This window comes from Anguilla anguilla, chromosome 18 (genome assembly GCF_013347855.1).
Source record: "Anguilla anguilla isolate fAngAng1 chromosome 18, fAngAng1.pri, whole genome shotgun sequence".
Classification (NCBI taxonomy): domain Eukaryota; kingdom Metazoa; phylum Chordata; class Actinopteri; order Anguilliformes; family Anguillidae; genus Anguilla; species Anguilla anguilla.
The window spans coordinates 12587609-12593608 of record NC_049218.1 but is presented as its reverse complement, the minus strand read 5'-3'; the positions used below and the strand labels follow the sequence as shown (position 1 = coordinate 12593608).

The 6000-nt window shown below is 50.0% G+C and overlaps 1 protein-coding gene across 2 annotated transcripts in view; it reads left to right on the top strand.

Moving 5' to 3' along the window:
• The first annotated feature begins 280 nt into the window (after positions 1 to 280).
• The window catches only part of foxn2a (forkhead box N2a), a 30062-nt gene continuing 24342 nt past the window's right edge, over positions 281 to 6000 (top strand). The window contains exon 1 of one of the 2 annotated variants that reach the window (XM_035400313.1): positions 281 to 472. The gene's annotated coding sequence lies outside the window, so the exon portion shown is untranslated. Of the gene's footprint in view, positions 473 to 763; positions 913 to 6000 lie in introns of those variants that run through there. The other variant, XM_035400314.1, reaches the window with a different exon arrangement.

Genomic DNA, 6000 nt, shown 5'->3' with positions numbered 1-6000 from the left:
GTATAACAGCAATGTTATGTCCATTTTTTCAGTAATCTAGACCCATAACTTATTCACCGAGTCAAAAATCATAGTAGTCTAATTAAGAAATAGACGGTGCCATACTTTTCCGTCGTTGAGGCCAAGTCAACGCCATACTGTTTCCAAATTAGAAACTGCACCACTCTTTCGGAAACAACGTACATTCGAGCCAAAATGGCGTACCCAGAACTAATATGAAAAAGAGAGCTACTGCTGCGGCAGTTGCCAGGGGATATGTGAGGGGAGGGGGTATGATTGGCTGAACTGGCCTTGTTGCCTTGGCGACGGCAGGGGGTTTGGTAGCGTTGCCGTGCGGCGTGATCTCTGCGCTGCCTGGATGGAGGAAGCAGCTGCTGATCTCTGACACAGTGCGAGAGAGACAGGCATCTATATGAACATACTGTATACAGAATCTCTGCCATATTGCTTAACAGGCACAACGTGCATGAATGTAAGTATCATAATTGGGTGTATACTACTTTTTATTAATATATTGAGCTTTATTTGGCCACATCATTGAATACACCACTGTTTACAATGAAAAGAACAAATAATAAGCTATATATTTGAGCAAGTCAACTAGTTATCTGAAGCTGGAACGTGACGCGGCAGCATTTATACTCTATTTTATTAACATTAGCATTCGGAATCTTTTACGCAGCTTCGTTAAGCATTCGCTTCTCTTCTTAAATAGTCATTTGGCGTATTGCATTTTCTGTGTACGAGCCATGGTTTCCCTTCTTTTCGTCCATGTGGTTTAGCTAGGCAGCTATCTAGCAAGCTGTGTGCTAACTTCTTTTGTGGTCGACGCTGGCGAACAGTACGTTGTTTTTGCTAAACTTCTCTCTGGACATTAAGTTAAACATTTTGCCAGTATTGTCTGAACGAACGGTATGTTGCTTGCTAATTCTTTGCTCATTAGTTATTAACATTCAAGCACACGCGATTTCTCCGAGCTACCTTTTTAACATCGCGTGTGTACATTGGGGGTATGCGATTCAAGAACGTTATCTAGCTAACTGACTGGATTGCTTTGATATTAATAATGTTTACAGTCTTTAGCTTTAGGCTTTTTGGTTGGAGTATAACGTTAGCTGCATTCAGCTAGTTCGTGTTTTATAGCTACATCGATGAAACGGGAAATGATATCGTGTGTAGGCTACGCTTACTTTGAAATGATTTGAAATGTGTGTTGTATACAGGGTGTGACATTTTGAGAGCTGTTTTTGTTAGTGAACTTTTCTCATCGCCGCGTTTTGTCGTCTTAAACACTGGCGGGTTGGTTCAGTGAATGGGTCCTGAATTTAAACGCTTACTAAACAATGTATTCCATTGTGTATTTCAAGGGTAGCTGGCCTGAGTTCTCTCACTAGCTGTCCGTTTGCGACGAGAATGTAGGGCAACTTTGTAACACGAGTTTTGGTTGTGGTCGTGGAGGGGGATATGTGATTTGCCTGTGTTGGTTAATTTGGATCGGCGCGTTGTTTTTGAACAGGACACGGTCTTTAAGGAAAAACAGTAACTCTTTATGAAATGTTGTTACATGGCAGTTTTGCGAGTTGTTTCCGGTGATTCTTGCTGTGGATTATTGCGTCGACTGACAGACACGTGGTAAAGGCGGCAGAGAGCTGAACGAGCGAGCGGCTTTTGGGGTACATTGATAACTGCAGCCAGTGGAGAGTAGTCACGGCTACAAATATTTCTGGTTGATTATGTGTGTTTTCGCTCCAGTACTCTGTCTGAACACACACGCACGCACACACACAGCCGCCCCATACCCGCATGTGAAATACAACAGTCAAGTTCTATTCCGCACGGTGATCTGGAAGTAAGCAGCCGAGCTTGCTATCAGGAAGCAATTTTCTGTGTCGTGTGTGTTAAATTTAGAACCTGGCAGCGGGCAGAACTCTGCGCGATCCAGTCTAGGGACACTGCGCAGCCGAACAATGGGGCGCGTAGCTGGGCTGTGGATGGATCGCTACTGTACGCTTATTCATTCGTTTGTCAATGGCTGTATCCACAAAGACAGAAATGTCTTTGTGTAAAGTCTGTTTATAGACACCTCACCGCCGGGTGCCTTTTAATTGTCTCTACAGAGTCAGAATTAATTGATTACCGTGAAAAGCCTAGTTCTAATAGTAGCAGTTAGTTTTACGACCCCCCCCCCCCCCCCCCCCCGCTAATCCAGTTTGGTTTTTGAAATTCAGGAGCACGGCCTTTGACGTTTCACAATCTGTTACATTGTCGTGCACAATGAAACGGGACCAATCAGCTCGTTGAGATAATTACAGTATCTCCATATCAACCCCCTTGGCACCGGTTACTAATTTGGATAAACAGTTATTGCGTCCCCCAACTGCTGGCATGATCGGCGGAATTGATATAATTAAAACCGAGTGACCAAAAACACTAAAGCAGCGCATTATTTGGTGCAATTACTAAATATAAATGTGAGAGTGATAGAATGTCATGTTAAACAACATTCATTCTGCATTCATTCTCCACACATTTCTCAGAATTTAGCCCTGGTGATAGGACATTGCCTTTGCAGTACAAAGGTTGATGTTGACAATCGGCAGGGAAGCCACTTCACGTACATGACGTAATAGATTGCCACACGTTTGCCCCGGATTCAAGGTGCATTTCAAACACAGTGTCTGTGACCCCTCCAGATCTCTCTCTCTCTCACTCCCGGTTTGGGGCCGAGCACGTTTGGGGCTCGCTATGCCACCGTGGCGTGTGTGTGACGTTCGGCAGGTAAATGAACACGCTGTCTGCAGGCGTGCGTGTGTGTGTACATGCCTGCAGCCGTCCTCTCCCTCGCTGTTTGTGTTTACTGTGCAGAAGCGTGAGGCACGGTGTGTCACCTTTGGTGGAATACCCTTGAAATGACTTGCACGATCCAGAAAGAGTTGCTTGTCCTTTTCTCTGTGGCCCTGCCGTGGTGTCGTCAGGCTGACATCGGGGGGGGGGGGGGGGGGGCATCGTTATCCTGTTTGGTTTAGCAGATGTTTGCTGACAACTGTGACAGAGATAAAACAGCAAACAAAAGAGGTTGAAGAAAAAAGCATAAAAGATCAACCTGCTGTTCTACTGCCAGGCATTTGGGCCTGGGCATTGTGTGTGTGTGCGTGTGTGTGTGTGTGTGCGTGTGTGTGTGTGTGTGTGTGTGTGTGTGTTTGTGTTTGTGTGTGTGTGGATGTGGATGAGCGTGTGTGTGTGCTGCTGTACAGTGAAGCCATCTGGTGAGCTGGTTGCCTTGCGTGTTGGGAAAAGTATGCCATGGGGCAAAAGGGATACACGGACTACATGCACATGTGAGGGCCTCTTACAGGTGTGTGTATGTGCATGTGCACGGGTGTGTGCGCGTGTGTGTGTGCTTGCACGGACATGGGTGAAAGAGTAAGCTAAATATTTCAATTGTGGCCATAAATAGGAAGTCAGATGTGTTCTGTGCACCAGGTTGCCAGGCGATCGTCCCTAAAAATAAGACTGGCCGTATAAATTATGCACTTTTGACTGCCCGTGCTGGCGTGAGACGCTGTGCCGCAGCGCCCGCTGCACTGGTGCGCGGGGGGCGCGCTGCGTGGGCACGGGGGGGGTGGCGGGGGGGGGGTTCCACTTCACGCGCGCCGCGCATTACAAGGTTAATTAGCCCGCCGGCGGAACACGCGGCGGTAATCGCTCCTAATTGCGCCGTACCTTGTTTTGCGTTCCGCGACCCTCGTCGGATCCGGAAACATCCGCAGCAGCCCATTAGGAGCAAAAATAAATAAATAAATAAAAAAACCAAGCCAGCTGTTCCTGTTCTTTGACGTTAAACTTACCTAGCGTCGCCCTGGGAACCCTGCTGGGATGACGTCCCCTGGTTGCATGGGAGGCGTCGAGCGTGTGCGGAAGGGTGCTTTTCCGGTCAGCTTCGGGGAGGGGGGCGGGGGGGGTTGTGTGGTGGGACACATGATCTCCTCCCTCCCCATGCTGCTGCGGCGGAGGCCGGAAAGCCTGGGTGACCCGCTGAAGGAACGCGTCTTTCCACAGTCTCCGCAGAACAATTAAAGCTAAGGGTCATGTCGAGGTAGCAGTGCCACAGCAAAATGCTACAGCGTTCCCCCAAAGCAGCCCTGTGCAGACCATGCTGGGGGCTGTTTGAGTAATGAATCACCCCCCCCCCTCCCTTCCCCTAACTCGTGTGAACACAGAGCCCCATTGCACTGTGGGAAGGATTCCCCCCTCTTGAGTGCATTCTTGGGGTACTCCTCCATGGAAGAGAGAGAGAGAATGAGTTGATTGCAGAGCTCAGATCTGAAATAGTGTACCGGTGGAGAGGCCTCTTCAGCCAGCTTCAGTGTGCTAATGCGCTGGCTGCACGTCTCTCAGCTTCAGCCGGCTTCAGTGTGCTAATGCGCTGGCTGCACGTCTCTCAGCTTCAGCCAGCTTCAGTGTGCTAATGCGCTGGCTGCACGTCTCTCAGCTTCAGTGTGCTAATGCGCTGGCTGCACGTCTCTCAGCTTCAGCCGGCTTCAGTGTGCTAATGCGCTGGCTGCACGTCTCTCAGCTTCAGCCGGCTTCAGTGTGCTAATGCGCTGGCTGCACGTCTCTCAGCTTCAGCCGGCTTCAGTGTGCTAATGCGCTGGCTGCACGTCTCTCAGCTTCAGCCAGCTTCAGTGTGCTAATGCGCTGGCTGCACGTCTCTCCGGTTCAGTCAGCTTCAGTGTGCTAATGCGCTGGCTGCACGTCTCTCAGCTTCAGCCAGCTTCAGTGTGCTAATGCGCTGGCTGCACGTCTCTCAGCTTCAGCCAGCTTCAGTGTGCTAATGCGCTGGCTGCACGTCTCTCCGGTTCAGTCAGCGCTTGGGGTTGAAAGCATCCGCTGGCCCTCTGCTCACACACGGCATCTCTCTGATTTTAGATCCTTAAGAAAGGCACCGCTTGGCAAAGGGAAGTTAAGTAGTCTTCCAGAAAAAAAACACAACTGGCGCAGAAACGAGAGTCGACTACGGTATGGATCTAAGGAGAGCGGAAAGCCACGGCCTCGTTTCCGTTCTGTGTGCGCCATGGTGCTTGGAGCCGGAGCATGGGCCCTGATCATAGTTCGATCCTCCAGTCAAAGTTTACCCGGTGTCCTGATAGAAAACCAGTTTTTTGTGTTTGAGCTGGAAGTTGAGTGCAAGATAAAAATCGATTTATAGAGGGTTTGTTAGTGAGGTCTCAGTTTGGTTTGCTAGTAGCCGACCGTACTTGAGAAAGTGTCTTTTATTCAGTCGTGTAGAAATATTTTCACAATAGCCAGGCCTGATTCTACAGCAGATAAGAGCATATCACCCTCTTCTAAGAGTTTTTTTTTTGGTGCTTGTGGGTGTGTATGTTTTGCAAGTTTTATTTGCAAGTGCTAAGGCAAGAATTCTTGTTAGTGTATGAGTGTGAAGAGGGGCCTAATTTTGCCTTTCAAATTTAGAAGTTCGCGATGGACGCTTTAGTTCAAAGCCTGTTGTGTTGGAACAGGCTTTCGCTCTCCTGCTGCCCAAAGACAGGTTTCGCGGTAAAATGGCCTCGGGAGCAGGCCTGAGCCCATCTGCCGGTCGGCGGGACGGTTGATTGTTTTTCCTGCGCGCGTGTGCTAGCGGGCGGAGGAAGAGGAGGAGCGATGCGCCGAAGGGCGCTCGCTCTGGGTCCACCTGCCCCGTCGGGCGCGCGCCTCGTAAGAAAGAGGAGTTTTGGCGCAGCTGTCCGAGCACGCTGGGCTCTGAGGGAAGACTGGCTTCGCGCTCTTTGTGGGAAAGGTGGGCTCGCGGCGTTTCCAGGAGGGACGCGGCTGTGAGAATTGGCCATTCGGGGCGCATATTCGCCTGCTGTTTAGAAGAAGCAGCACGCCGCGCCTTATCCATTCATCTGGCTGCGCGTCCCTGCGGGGGTTACCCCGGGGGGGGGGGGACCGGCGTGGCGCATCGCACCACGTGCCCGGCGGTTTGGCTCCAGACCC